This window comes from Arachis ipaensis, chromosome B1 (genome assembly GCF_059453495.1).
Source record: "Arachis ipaensis isolate K30076 ecotype BB chromosome B1, ASM5945349v1, whole genome shotgun sequence".
In the NCBI taxonomy this organism is placed as follows: domain Eukaryota; kingdom Viridiplantae; phylum Streptophyta; class Magnoliopsida; order Fabales; family Fabaceae; genus Arachis; species Arachis ipaensis.
This window is the reverse complement of record NC_142436.1, coordinates 37,614,064-37,626,788: the sequence shown is the minus strand read 5'-3', so window position 1 is coordinate 37,626,788 and position 12,725 is coordinate 37,614,064. Positions and strand designations below refer to the sequence as shown.

Sequence of the window (12,725 nt, the reverse complement as noted above, 5' to 3'; positions counted from 1 at the left end):
AAAGAAGAAAGGTGGGAGGTGGACAGATTTAAAAAGAAGACAAATTTGAGTTTACTAAGCACCTAAGAAGTTGAAGGTTGAAGATGATTAATAGTAGAACTAATTTTGGAATTTATCGTGTTTTTTAAATGAAATCAATAAAAATTTAACGATTGAATATTTTTGTCAAACATAATTTATCTTTTATGAGTATAACGTTTATTTTTTTTTCGTGATCAGTTTTATCAACGTTTAAATCTTTTCTGATACTATTTATTCAAAATTTGTCCAATGAGAAAAATTAATTTTAATTTGCAGGTAGTTCAATTTCTACACTTCGCCATGTATATTCTACTCGGCGCACACCGTTTTCTTTTTTCCCTCACCTTACAGCTTTTGATTTGGTTGATAAGACACTATTCTAACTACTTTTGAATGTTTTGATGAAGTATCATCGTTTGGAAGAAAAAAGAACGCTATATATAGCCTCTTCACTCTTTTACTTTTTCTACTTTTACTTTCCTTCTTTTCATTAAACAATTAATCATTCCATTGGTAGTATCGTAATCTTGTTTAATAATAGAAAAATACTATTTTAATAATGATCATTTTGTCTTTAATATTTTAATATTTTGGATAAACTTTAAAGTTGTCTCTGACATTTAAACCGTTCTATTTAAGTCTTTAACATTTTAAAATCATTTCAATGTTATCCTACTGTTAATGACCTGTTAAAAGAATTGACGATAGGACAAAAAATAATACATTACGATTTTTAAACATTAAAGACTTAAATAGAATAAAAATATTAGGAACAAAAATGATACATTACTCTTAGAAGAATTACCAAATCAAGTAAAATGATAATAAATTTTAACGAAATAAATTACATTACAAATTCAAAATTTTACTCATATTTATAAAATAACTAGTATATAAATTTTCAAAAAAGAAAAAAAAAAGAACATATACATATATAATAAAGTATAAATTATATCTTTTTATCTCTAATATATTGAACATCTTTAATATTTAAGTAAATTAAATTTTATTTTTAATTTTTTAATAAATTTTTATTTTTTTCAATAATTTCAATTTTTTATGACAGATAATTATTTAATTTATTTTGTAATTTTTTTCTTAATCAACAATAAATTTACTTAGAACAAAAATAATATAATTAAGAGAAAAATTAAAAAATAAATTTATTTAAAATAAAAGTAATGTGATTAAGAGTAATTTACTTATATACAATTAAAAATTAATTGAATAATTATCTACCATAAAAAATTGATATTAGTAAAGAATAAAATTAAAATTTATTTTAAAATTAAAAATAAATTTAACTAAATTAAATATTAAAGAATTTTGGTACATTAGAGACAAAAGGTATAATTTATATATTATTGTATATGTATCATGTTCTTTTTTTTTCTTTTCTACGAGTTTATATATTAGTCATTCAACAAACATTTCATGATGAATAAAATTTTTTAAGAATCAAATTAAAAAAAATAGTTTGAATGAAAGTAATGTGATTAAGTATAATTTACTTAGATGTGATTAGAAAAAATAATTGAACAACTACTGATAAGCGGATAATTTATACGCTTTTTGGCATTGTTTTTAGGTAGTTTTTAGTATAATTTAGTTAGTTTTTACTATGTTTTTATTATTTTTTATGCAAAATTCACATTTCTGGACTTTACTATGAGTTTATGTGTTTTTCTGTGATTTCAGGTATTTTCTGGCTGAAATTGAGGGACTTGAGCAAAAATCTGATTCAGAGGCTGAAAAAGGACTGCAGATGCTGTTGGATTCTGACCTCCCTGCACTCGAAGTGGATTTTCTGGAGCTACAGAAACCCAATTGGCGCGCTCTCAGTTGCGTTGGAAAGTCGACATCCAGGACTTTCCAGCAAAATATAATAGTCCATACTTCGCCCGAGTTTTGACGACGCAAACTGGCATTCAAACACCAACTTCCTGCCCTATTCTGAAGTTAAACGCCAGAAACAGGTTGCAAATCAGAGTTAAACGCCAGAAACAAGCTACAACCTGGCGTTTAACTCTAAAAAGAGTCTCTACACATGAAAGCTCAATGCTCAGCCCAAGCACACACCAAGTGGGCCCGGAAGTGGATTTCTGCATCATTTACTTATCTTATGTAACCCTAGCTACTAGTTTAGTATAAAAACTATTTTTAGTGATTTATTTCACATCTTTTGAATAATTTTATGTTCAGAGATCACTTTTTGGAGGCTGGCCATTCGGCCATGCCTTGACCACTTTCACTTATGTATTTTTCAACGGTGGAGTTTCTACACCCTATAGATTAAGGTGTGGAGCTCTGCTGTTCCTCATGAATTAATGCAAAGTACTATTATTTTTCTATTCAATCAAGCTTATTCTTATTCCAAGATATTCACTCGTACTTCAACCTGATGAATGTGATGATCCGTGACACTCATCATCATTCTCGCATATGAACGCGTGCCTGACAACCACTTCCGTTCTATCCGCAATAGCTTGAGTGTTTATCTCTTGTGCTCCTGGTTCAGATCAGAGTCTTCATCGTATAAGCTAGAATCAATTGGCAGCATTCTTGAGATCCAGAACGTCTAAACCTTGTCTGTGGTATTCTGAGTAGGATCTGGGGTGGGATGACTGTGATGAGCTTCAAACTCACAAGTGCTGGGCGTAGTGACAGACGCAAAAAGATCAACGGATCCTATTCCAGCATGAGTGAGAACCGACAGATGATTAGCCGTGCGGTGACAGCGTATTTGGACCATTTTCACTGAGAGGACGGATGGTAGCCATTGACAACGGTGATCCCCCAACATACAGCTTGCCATGGAAAGGAGTATGAATGATTGAATGAAGACAGTAGGAAAGCAGAGATTCAGAAGGAGCAAAGCATCTCCATACGCTTATCTGAAATTCTCACCAATGAATTACATAAGTATCTCTATCTTATCTTAGATTTTATTTATATTTTAATTATCTTAAATCCCATAACCATTTGAATCTGCCTGACTGAGATTTACAAGATGACTATAGCTTGCTTCAAGCCGACAATCTCCATGGGATCGACCCTTACTCACGTAAGGTTTATTACTTGGACGACCCAGTGCACTTGCTGGTTAGTTGTGCAGAGTTGTGAAAAGGAATTGAGATTATGATCGTGCGTACCAAGTTTTTGGCGCCGTTGAGATCACAATTTCGTGCATCAAGTTTTTGGCGCCGTTGCCGGGGATCGTTCGAGTTTGGACAACTGACGGTTCATCTTGTTGCTCAGATTAGGTAGTTTTATTTTAATTTTAAGCTTTTTGTTTTTATTATTTTTTTTTTCAAAAAATTTTCAAAAAAAATAATAAATTATTCTATGTTCTTCAGAATTTTTAAGAATGAATTCTAGAGTTTCATGAGATATGTTGAATCCTGGCTGGCTGTTAAGCCATGTCTAATCTTTTGGACCGAGGTTTCAACTATCCTTAGAAGAGCTTCTTTGTCTTTCTCAGTAATTTAGCTGTTGTATGTAATGATCTGCTAAAGCTTGACTGGCTATTGGCCATGTCTAGTATTTTGGACCGAAGCTTTCATTGAGAGCTTGGCTGGCTAGTAAGCCATGTCTAATTCCTGGACCGGAGTTTTAGACTAACATTGCATGATTCCTGGAATTCTCATTAAAAATTTTTGAATTCCTTATTTTCTCTTTTTCCAATTAATTTTTGAAAAAAAAATCCAAAAAATTAATAAAATCATAAAACCAAAAATAATTTTGTGTTTCTTGTTTGAGTCTAGTGTCAAATTTTAAGTTTGGTGTCAATTGCATCTTTGTAATTTTTCTAAAAACTTTTCGAAAACTCATGCATGGTGTTCTTCAAGATCTTCAAATTGTTCTTGATGATCCTCTTTGTTTGATCTTTAAATTTTCTTGTTTGGTGTCTTTCCTTGTTTTTCATATGCATTTTTGAATTATTAGTGTCTAAAGTTTAAAAATTTTTAAGTTTGGTGTCTTGCATGTTTTTCTTTTCTTAAAAATTTTCAAAAATAAGTTCTTGATGTTCATCTTGATCTTCAAAGTGTTCTTGGTGTTCATCTAGACATTCAAGATGTTCTTGCATGTATTGTGTGTTTTGATTCATAATTTTCATGTTTTGAGTCTTTTTATTGTTTTTCTCTTTCCTCATTAAACATTCAAAAATAAAAAAAATATATTTCCCTTATTCTTCTCATAAATTTCGAATATTTGAGTTGACTTATTCAAAAAAAATTTAAAATTAGTTGTTTCTTATGAGTCAAGTCAAATTTTCAATTTAAAAATTCTATCTTTTTCAAATCTTTTTCAAAAATGAAATCTTTTTCATTTTTCTTTATTATTTTTGAAAATTTTAAAAATTGATTTTTAAAATCTTTTTCTTATTTTTACTTCATATTTTTGAAAATCTCACTAACATTTAATGTTTTAATTCAAAAAATTTTCAAGTTATTACATGCCTATTAAGAAAGGTTCAATCTTTGAAATTCTAGAATCATATCTTTTAATTTCTTATTAGTCAAGTAATCAACTTTAATTTTCAAAATCAAATCTTTTTAATTTCCAATTCAAATCTTTTTCAAAATGATTTTCAATCATATCTTTTTTCTATTTCAATCATATCTTATTCAAAACTTAATTTCAAAAACTTTTCTAACTTCTTATCTTTTCAAAATTGATTTTCAAATCTTTTTCAATCAACTACTTAACCTTTTGTTTGATTTTAAAAGTTCTCTATTTCAATCATATCTTTTTCAAAACCACCTAACTAATTTTCTCTCTCTAATTTTTGAAAACTCCTCCCCACTTTTTCAAAATTCAATTTAATTAACTAATTGTTTTAAATTTTAATTTAATTTTATTTCTCTTTTTAATTTTTGAATTCTAACTAATAATTAAAATAAAAACAAAAATATTTTCCTTTTATTCTTTTTAAAATTCGAAATTCTCTCTCTCTCTCATCTCTTTCTATTTATTTATTTATCTACTAACACTCCTCTTCCACTCAAAATTCGAACCCCCTCTTCTTCACTGTGTTCGAATTTTTCTCTTCTCCTTCTTCTATTCTTCTCTTCTTCTACTCACATAAAGGAATCTCTATACTGTAACATAGAGGATTCCTATTCTTTTCTGTTCTCTTCTTTTTCATATAAGCAAGAACAGGGACAAAGACATTCTTATTGAAGCTGATCCTAAACCTGAAAGGACTCTTAAGAGGAAACTAAGAGAAGCTAAAGCACAACCCTCTGGAGAGGACCTGACAGAAATTTTTGAAAAAGAAGGAGACATGGCTGAACCAAATAACAACAATGCCAACAATACAAGGAAGATGCTTGGTGATTTCATTGCACCTTCTTCTGACTTCTGTGGAAGAAGCATCTCAATTCCTGCCATTGGAGCAAACAACTTTGAGCTTAAGTCTCAATTAGTTTCTCTGATGCAGCAGAATTGCAAGTTTCATGGACTTCCATTGGAAGATCCTCATCAGTTCTTAGTCAAATTCTTGCAAATCTGTGACACTGTCAAGACCAATGGAGTTGATCCCGAGGTCTACAGGCTTATGCTTTTCCCTTTTGCTGTAAGAGACAGAGCTAGAACATGGTTGGATTCACAATCTAAGGAAAGCCTGAACTCTTGGAAAAAGCTGGTCAGTGCTTTCCTGGCCAAATTCTTTCCACCTCAAAAGATGAGCAAGTTTAGAGTGGAAATCCAAACCTTCAGACAGAAGGAAGGTGAGTCCCTCTATGAAGCTTGGGAAAGATATAAGCAATTGATCAAAAGATGTCCTACTGACATGCTTCCAGAATGGAGCATCATATGTATATTCTATGATGGTCTGTATGAGTTGTCAAAAATGTCATTGGACCATTCTGCAAGAGGATCTTTTCATCTGAAAACCCCTGCAGAAGCTCAGGAACTCATTGAAATGGTTGCAAATAACCAGTTCATGTACACCTCTGAGAGGAATCCTGTGAACAATGGGACGCCTCAGAAGAAGGGAGTTCTTGAAATTGATACTCTAAATGCCATATTGGCTCAGAAAAAAATATTGACTCAGCAAGTCAATATGATTTCTCAGAGTCTGAATGGATTGCAAGCTGCATCCAACAGTACTAAAGAAGCATCTTCTGAAGAAGAAGCCTATGATCCTGAGAACCCTGCAATAGCAGAGGAGAATTACATGGGAGAACCCTATGGAAACACCTATAATCCTTCATGGAGAAATCATCCAAATTTCTCATGGAAGGATCAACAGAAGCCTAATCAAGGCTTTAATAATAATAATGGTGGAAGAAATAGGTTTAGCAATAGCAAGCCTTTTCCATTATCTTCTTAGCAACAAACAGAGAATTCTGAACAGAGTCATTCTGGCCTGGCAACCATAGTCTCTGATCTATCCAAGACCACACTAAGTTTTATGAATGAAACAAGGTCCTCCATTAGAAATTTGGAGGCACAGATGGGTCAGCTGAGTAAGAAGATTACTGAAACTCCTCTTAGTACTCTCCCAAGCAATACAGAAGAAAACCCCAAGAGAGAGTGCAAGACCATAACCATGACCAACATAGCCGAACTTGGAGAGAGTGAGGAGGACGTAAGTCCTAGTGAGAAAAGCCTCATGGGACGTCCTCTGGACAGAAAGGAGTTTCCCTTTGAGGAACCAAAGGAATCTGAGGCTCATACAGAAACCATAGAGATTCCATTGAACTTCCTTCTGCCATTCATGAGCTCTGATGAGTATTCTTCCTCTGAAGAGGATGAAGACATCACTGAAGAGTAAGTTGCTAAGTATCTAGGAGCAATCATGAAGTTGAATGCCAAGTTATTTGGTAATGAGTCTTGGGAGGATGAACCCCCCTTGTTCACCAATGAACTGAATGCATTAATGAGGCAGACATTACCTCAGAAGAAACCGGATCCCAAAAAATTCTTCATACCTTGTACCATAGGCACTATGACCTTTGAGAAGGCTCTGTGTGACCTGGGGTCATGGATAAACCTCATGCCACTCTCTGTAATGAAGAAACTGAGAATCTTTGAGGTACAAGCTGCAAGAATCTCACTAGAGATGGCAGACAAATCAATAAAACAGGCTTATGGACTAGTAGAGGACGTGCTAGTAAAGGTTGAAGGCCTTTACATCCCTGCTGATTTCATAATCCTAGACACTGGGAAGGATGAGGATGAATCCATCATCCTTGGTAGACCCTTTCTAGCCACAGCAAAAGCTGTGATTGATGTTGACAGAGGAGAGTTGGTCCTTCAGTTGAAAGAGGACTACCTTGAATTCAAAACTCAAGGTTCTCCTTCTGTAACCATGGAGAGGAAGCATGAAAAGCTTCTCTCAATACAGAGTCAAACAAAACCCCACATTCAAACTCTAAGTTTGGTGTTGGGAGGCCACAACCAAACTCTAAGTTTGGTGTTGAGAGGCCCCAACCATGCTCTGATTATATGTGAGGCTCCATGAGAGCCCACTGTCAAGCTATTGACAATAAAGAAGCGCTTATTGGGAGGCAACCCAATGTTATTTAACTATATCTATCTATTTTCCATTGTTATTTTATGTTCTCTTTAGGTTGATGATCATGTGAAGTCACAAAAACAACTGAAAAATCAAAAACAGAATGAAAAATAGCATTAAAAACAGCACACCCTGGAGGATAAGCTTACTGGCATTTAAACGCCAGTAAGAAGCATCAGACTGGCGTTTAACGCCAGAAAGAAGCATCAAGCTGGCGTTAAACGCCAGAAACAGGCACCAGACTGGCGTTTAACGGTAGAACAGAGCATCTACTTGGCGTTTAACGCCAATAATGGGAGAAAAGCTGGCGTTAAATGCCAGAAACAAGCAGCAACCTGGCGTTTAACGCCAGAAGTGCACTCTAAGGGCGTTTTGCACGCCTAAATAGAGCAGGGATGCTAAGTCCTTGACCCCTCAAGATCTGTGGACCCCACAGGATCCCTACCTACTCCCCCTCTTCTTCTCTCTTCTCTACACCTTTTCATAACACTCTTCCATAAATACCCTTCACCAATCACCTCATTCACTCTTCCCCAAAACCCCATCTACCTTCAAATTCAAAACCCTATTCCCCTCCCCCCCCCCCAAACCCAACCCTAATACACAAAACCTAACCATCCCCCCACCCCTATATAAACCCCTCACCACTCCTTCATTTTCACACATCACAAACACCTTATACCCTCTTGGCCGAATACACTCTTTCCCTCCATCTCCTCCATTTTCTTCTTCTTCTACTATTTTCCTTCTTCTTTTGCTCGAGGACGAGCAAACCTTTTAAGTTTGGTGTGGTAAAAGCATTGCTTTTTGTTTTTCCACAACTATTAATGGCACCTAAGGCCAGAGAAACCTCAAGAAAGAGGAAAGGGAAGGCAATTGCTTCCACCTCTGAGTCATGGGAGATGGAGAGATTCATCTCAAAGGTCCATCAAGACCACTTCTATGAAGTTGTGGCCAAGAAAAAAATGATCCTTGAGGTCCCTTTTAAGCTCAAAAAGGGCAAATATCCGGAGATCCGACAAGAGATTAGAAGAAGAGGATGGGAAGTACTCTCCAATCCTATTCAACAAGTCGGAATCTTAATGGTTCAAGAGTTCTATGCAAACGCATGGATCACTAGGAACCATGATCAAAGTATGAACCCAAACCCAAAGAATTGGCTTACAATGGTTCGGGGGAAATACTTAGATTTCAGTCCGGAAAATGTAAGGTTGGCGTTCAACTTGCCAATGATGCAAGAAAACGCACGCCCCTACACTAGAAGGGTCAACTTTGATCAAAGACTGGACTAAGTCCTCATGAACATATGTGTGGAAGGAGCTCAATGAAAAGTTGACTCAAGAGGCAAGCCGGTTCAATTGAGAAGACCGGACCTTAAGCCTGTGGCTAGAGGATGGTTGGAGTTCATCCAACGCTCTATCATTCCTACTAGCAACCGATCCGAAGTAACTGTGGATCGGGCCATTGACGTGGCGAAAATTGGCGAGTTAAGAAATTATTATAAGAGATGCCTTGCAAGTATAGTTCTCAACCAACCAAAATTTTGCTTATCAATTTAAAAAGGGTTGTCACAAAATTAGAATTAAAATACTAGGAGTATGAATCCCAGGTCGTCTCCCAACGACTTGCAGAAAGGTGTGCTATTTTATTAATCAGATGTTTTCTAAAATGGTTTGAGTTGATAAACAGGAAATTAAATCAGAGAAATTATGTAATTTAAATAAAAACCTTGACCGGGAGTAGATTAGTTGGAAGCCCTATCCTTGATGGAGTTCTCTCAAGATCAATTGATAATTGAAGGTTGTCTGCTCAGTTATCTTTTACCGGATAAAGGAAAGTCGAGCAAGTTGGAAGTCAGTTTCTATTCACAAGTTCTAATCCTCTCCCTTAGGAAGGACTAGTGTCAGTGATTAGAGGGCGACCCAACGCTAATCCCAATTATAATTTTACTCTTGAACATCCAACTCAAGGTCTTCCTTTCAATCAACTCACAATCAAGTTATGGAACTACTCGCTCATTATGAATGTAAACTTCGCAAAATAAGAAAGGGAAATAAGGAAAGACATGATAGATAATAATCAAAAGGATTAATAAAAATAAAAATAGTTCTTGTATTAATAAATTCTAAGGATAATCCAATAGTAACTCTAAATAAATTGAGGATATGAAAGAGCAAATGACAAGTAGGGAAAACAAACTAGAATGATGAAGTCTTGACGGAGGTAATAAATCTTCTCAATATCCCAATCCGAAAAGTAATAAAATCAAAATCCTAAGAACTATGAATGTGTAGAGAGAAAAACCTAGAGGAGGAGTAAAATCAAATCTAAAAAACTAAAAATTATGCGGAATGAATGTTCTCTTTGGTCTCTGCATGTTCCCTGGCTCTAATATGCTTTTCTGGGCCGAAAACTGGGTCAAAAAAGGGCCCAAAATCGTCCCTAGCAGATTTTGCAGATCGCGCACGTCACGCGATCGCGTCATCCACGCGTTCGCCTTGCCACGTGTGCGCGTCGTCCATGCCTTCGCGTCACTTGTGCAGTTTCCATTCCATGTGTTCGCGTCAGGCACACGAGCGCGTCACTGCAATTTCCTCTATTTTGCGCGGTCGCGTGAGTCATGCGTCCGCGTCACTTCTCGCTGGTCATCTCCTCAATTTCTTGTGTTCCTTCCATTTTTGCAAGCTTCCTTTCCAATCTCCAAGTCATTCATGCCCTATAAAGCCTGAAACACTTAACACACAGATCACGGCATTGAATGGAATAAAGGAGAATTAAAATACATAATTAAAAGTCTCTAGGAAGCAGTTTTCAACCATGGGGTAATTTTGGGAAGGAATTGTAAATACATGCTAATTTAATGAATAAGTGGGTAAAGATTTGATAAAACCACACAATTAAACACAATATAAACCATAAAATAATGGTTTATTAGCCATCATGATCCATAGTATCATTATTAGGGAGGAAGTGAAAGTTCATGAGATTATACCTCAAGAACTCTACAAGGTGGCTGACAAGTCCTCCACTTTGGCAAAGTTAGCCTTTCCTCACCTCATTTGTCACCTCTGCAATTCAGCTGGAATTGACATAGAGGAAGACATCCTCATTGATGAGGATAATCCCATCACTAAGAAAAGGATGGAGCAAATAAGAGAGCCCACTCATGGACCTCAACAAGAGCATGAGGAAATTCCTCATCATGAAATCCCTGAGATGCCTCAAGGGATGCACTTTCCTCCACAAAACTATTGGGAGCAAATTAACACCTCCCTAGGAGAATTAAGTTCCAACATGGGACAACTAAGGGTGGAGCACCAAGAGCATTCCATCCTCCTCCATGAAATTAGAGAAGATCAAAGAGCTATGAGGGATGAGCAACAAAGGCAAGGAAGAGACATAGAGGAGCTCAAGAGAACCATTGGTTCTTCAAGACGAAGAAGACGCCACCCTCACTAAGGTGGACCCATTCCTTAATCTCCTTGTCTATTTTTTTTTCTGTTTTCATTCTCTATGCTTTATTTTTATGTTTGTGTCTTATTACATGATCACTAGTGTCTAAGTGTCTATGCCTTAAAGCTATGAATGTCCTATGAATCCATCACCATTCTTAAATGAAAAATATTTTAATTACAAAAGAACAAGAAGTACATGAATTTCGAATTCATCCTTGAAATTAGTTTAATTATCTTGATGTGGTGACAATACTTTTTGTTTTCGGAATGAATGCTTGAACAGTGCATATGTCTTTTGAATTTGTTGTTTATGAATGTTAAAATTGTTGGCTCTTGAAAGAATAATGAAAAAGGAGAAATGTTATTGATAATCTAAAAAATCATAAAATTGATTCTTAAAGCAAGAAAAAGCAGTGAAAAAGCAAGGCTTGCAAAAAATGAAAAAAAATGGCGAAAAAAAAAAAGCAAGCAGAAAAAGCCAAGAGCTCTTTAAACCAAAAGGCAAGAGTAAAAAGCCAGTAACCCTTTAAACCAAAAGGCAAGGGTAAAATAAAAAGGATCCAAGGCTTTGAGCATTAGTGGATAGGAGGGCCCAAAGGAATAAAATCCTGGCCTAAGTGGCTAAACCAAGCTGTCCCTAACCATGTGCTTGTGGCGTGAAGGTGTCAAGTGAAAAGCTTGAGACTGAGCGGTTAAAGTCGTGATCCAAAGTAAAAAGAGTGTGTTTAAGAACCCTGGACACCTCTAATTGGGGACTCTAGCAAAGCTGAGTCACAATCTGAAAAGGTTCACCCAGTTATGTGTCTGTGGCATTTATGTATCCGGTGGTAATACTGGAAAATAAAGTGCTTAGGGCCACGGCCAAGACTCATAAAGTAGCTGTGTTCAAGAATCAACATATTGAACTAGGAGAATCAATAACACTATCTAAATTCTGAGTTCCTATAGATGCCAATCATTCTGAACTTCAAAGGATAAAGTGAGATGCCAAAACTGTTCAGAGGCAAAAAGCTACTAGTCCCGCTCATCTAATTGGAGCTAAGTTTCATTGATATTTTGGAATTTATAGTATATTCTCTTCTTTTTATCCTATTTGATTTTCAGTTGCTTAGGGACAAGAAACAATTTAAGTTTGGTGTTGTGATGAGCAAATAATTTATACGCTTTTTGGCATTGTTTTTAGGTAGTTTTTAGTATAATTTAGTTAGTTTTTACTATGTTTTTATTAGTTTTTATGCAAAATTCACATTTCTGGACTTTACTATGAGTTTGTGTGTTTTTCTGTGATTTCAAGTATTTTCTGGCTGAAATTGGGGGACTTGAGCAAAAATCTAATTCAGAGGCTGAAAAAGGACTGCATATGCTGTTAGATTCTGACCTCCCTGCACTCTAAGTGGATTTTCTGGAGCTACAGAAATCCAATTGGTGCGCTCTTAGTTGAGTTGGAAAGTAGACACAAGGGCTTTCCATCAATATATAATAGTCCATACTTTACCCGAGTTTTGACGATGCAAACTGGTGTTCAAACGCCAACTTCCTGTCCTATTCTGAAGTTAAACGCCAGAAACAGGCTACAACCTGGCGTTTAACTCCAAGAAGATTCTCTACACATGAAAGCTCAATGATCAGCCCAAGCACACACCAAGTAGGCCCAGAAGTGGATTTCTGCATCATTTACTTATCTTTTGTAACCCTAGCTACTAGTTTAGTATAAAAACTACTTT

General features: G+C 35.5%; 1 non-coding gene across 1 annotated transcript; it reads right to left on the bottom strand.

Moving 5' to 3' along the window:
- Positions 1-5,713: 5,713 nt before the first annotated feature.
- LOC148576242 (small nucleolar RNA R71) lies at positions 5,714-5,817 on the bottom strand. The gene has a single exon (XR_015902919.1). It is a non-coding gene; the product is annotated as a small nucleolar RNA R71 (small nucleolar RNA).
- Between the last annotated feature and the right edge of the window lie 6,908 nt (positions 5,818-12,725).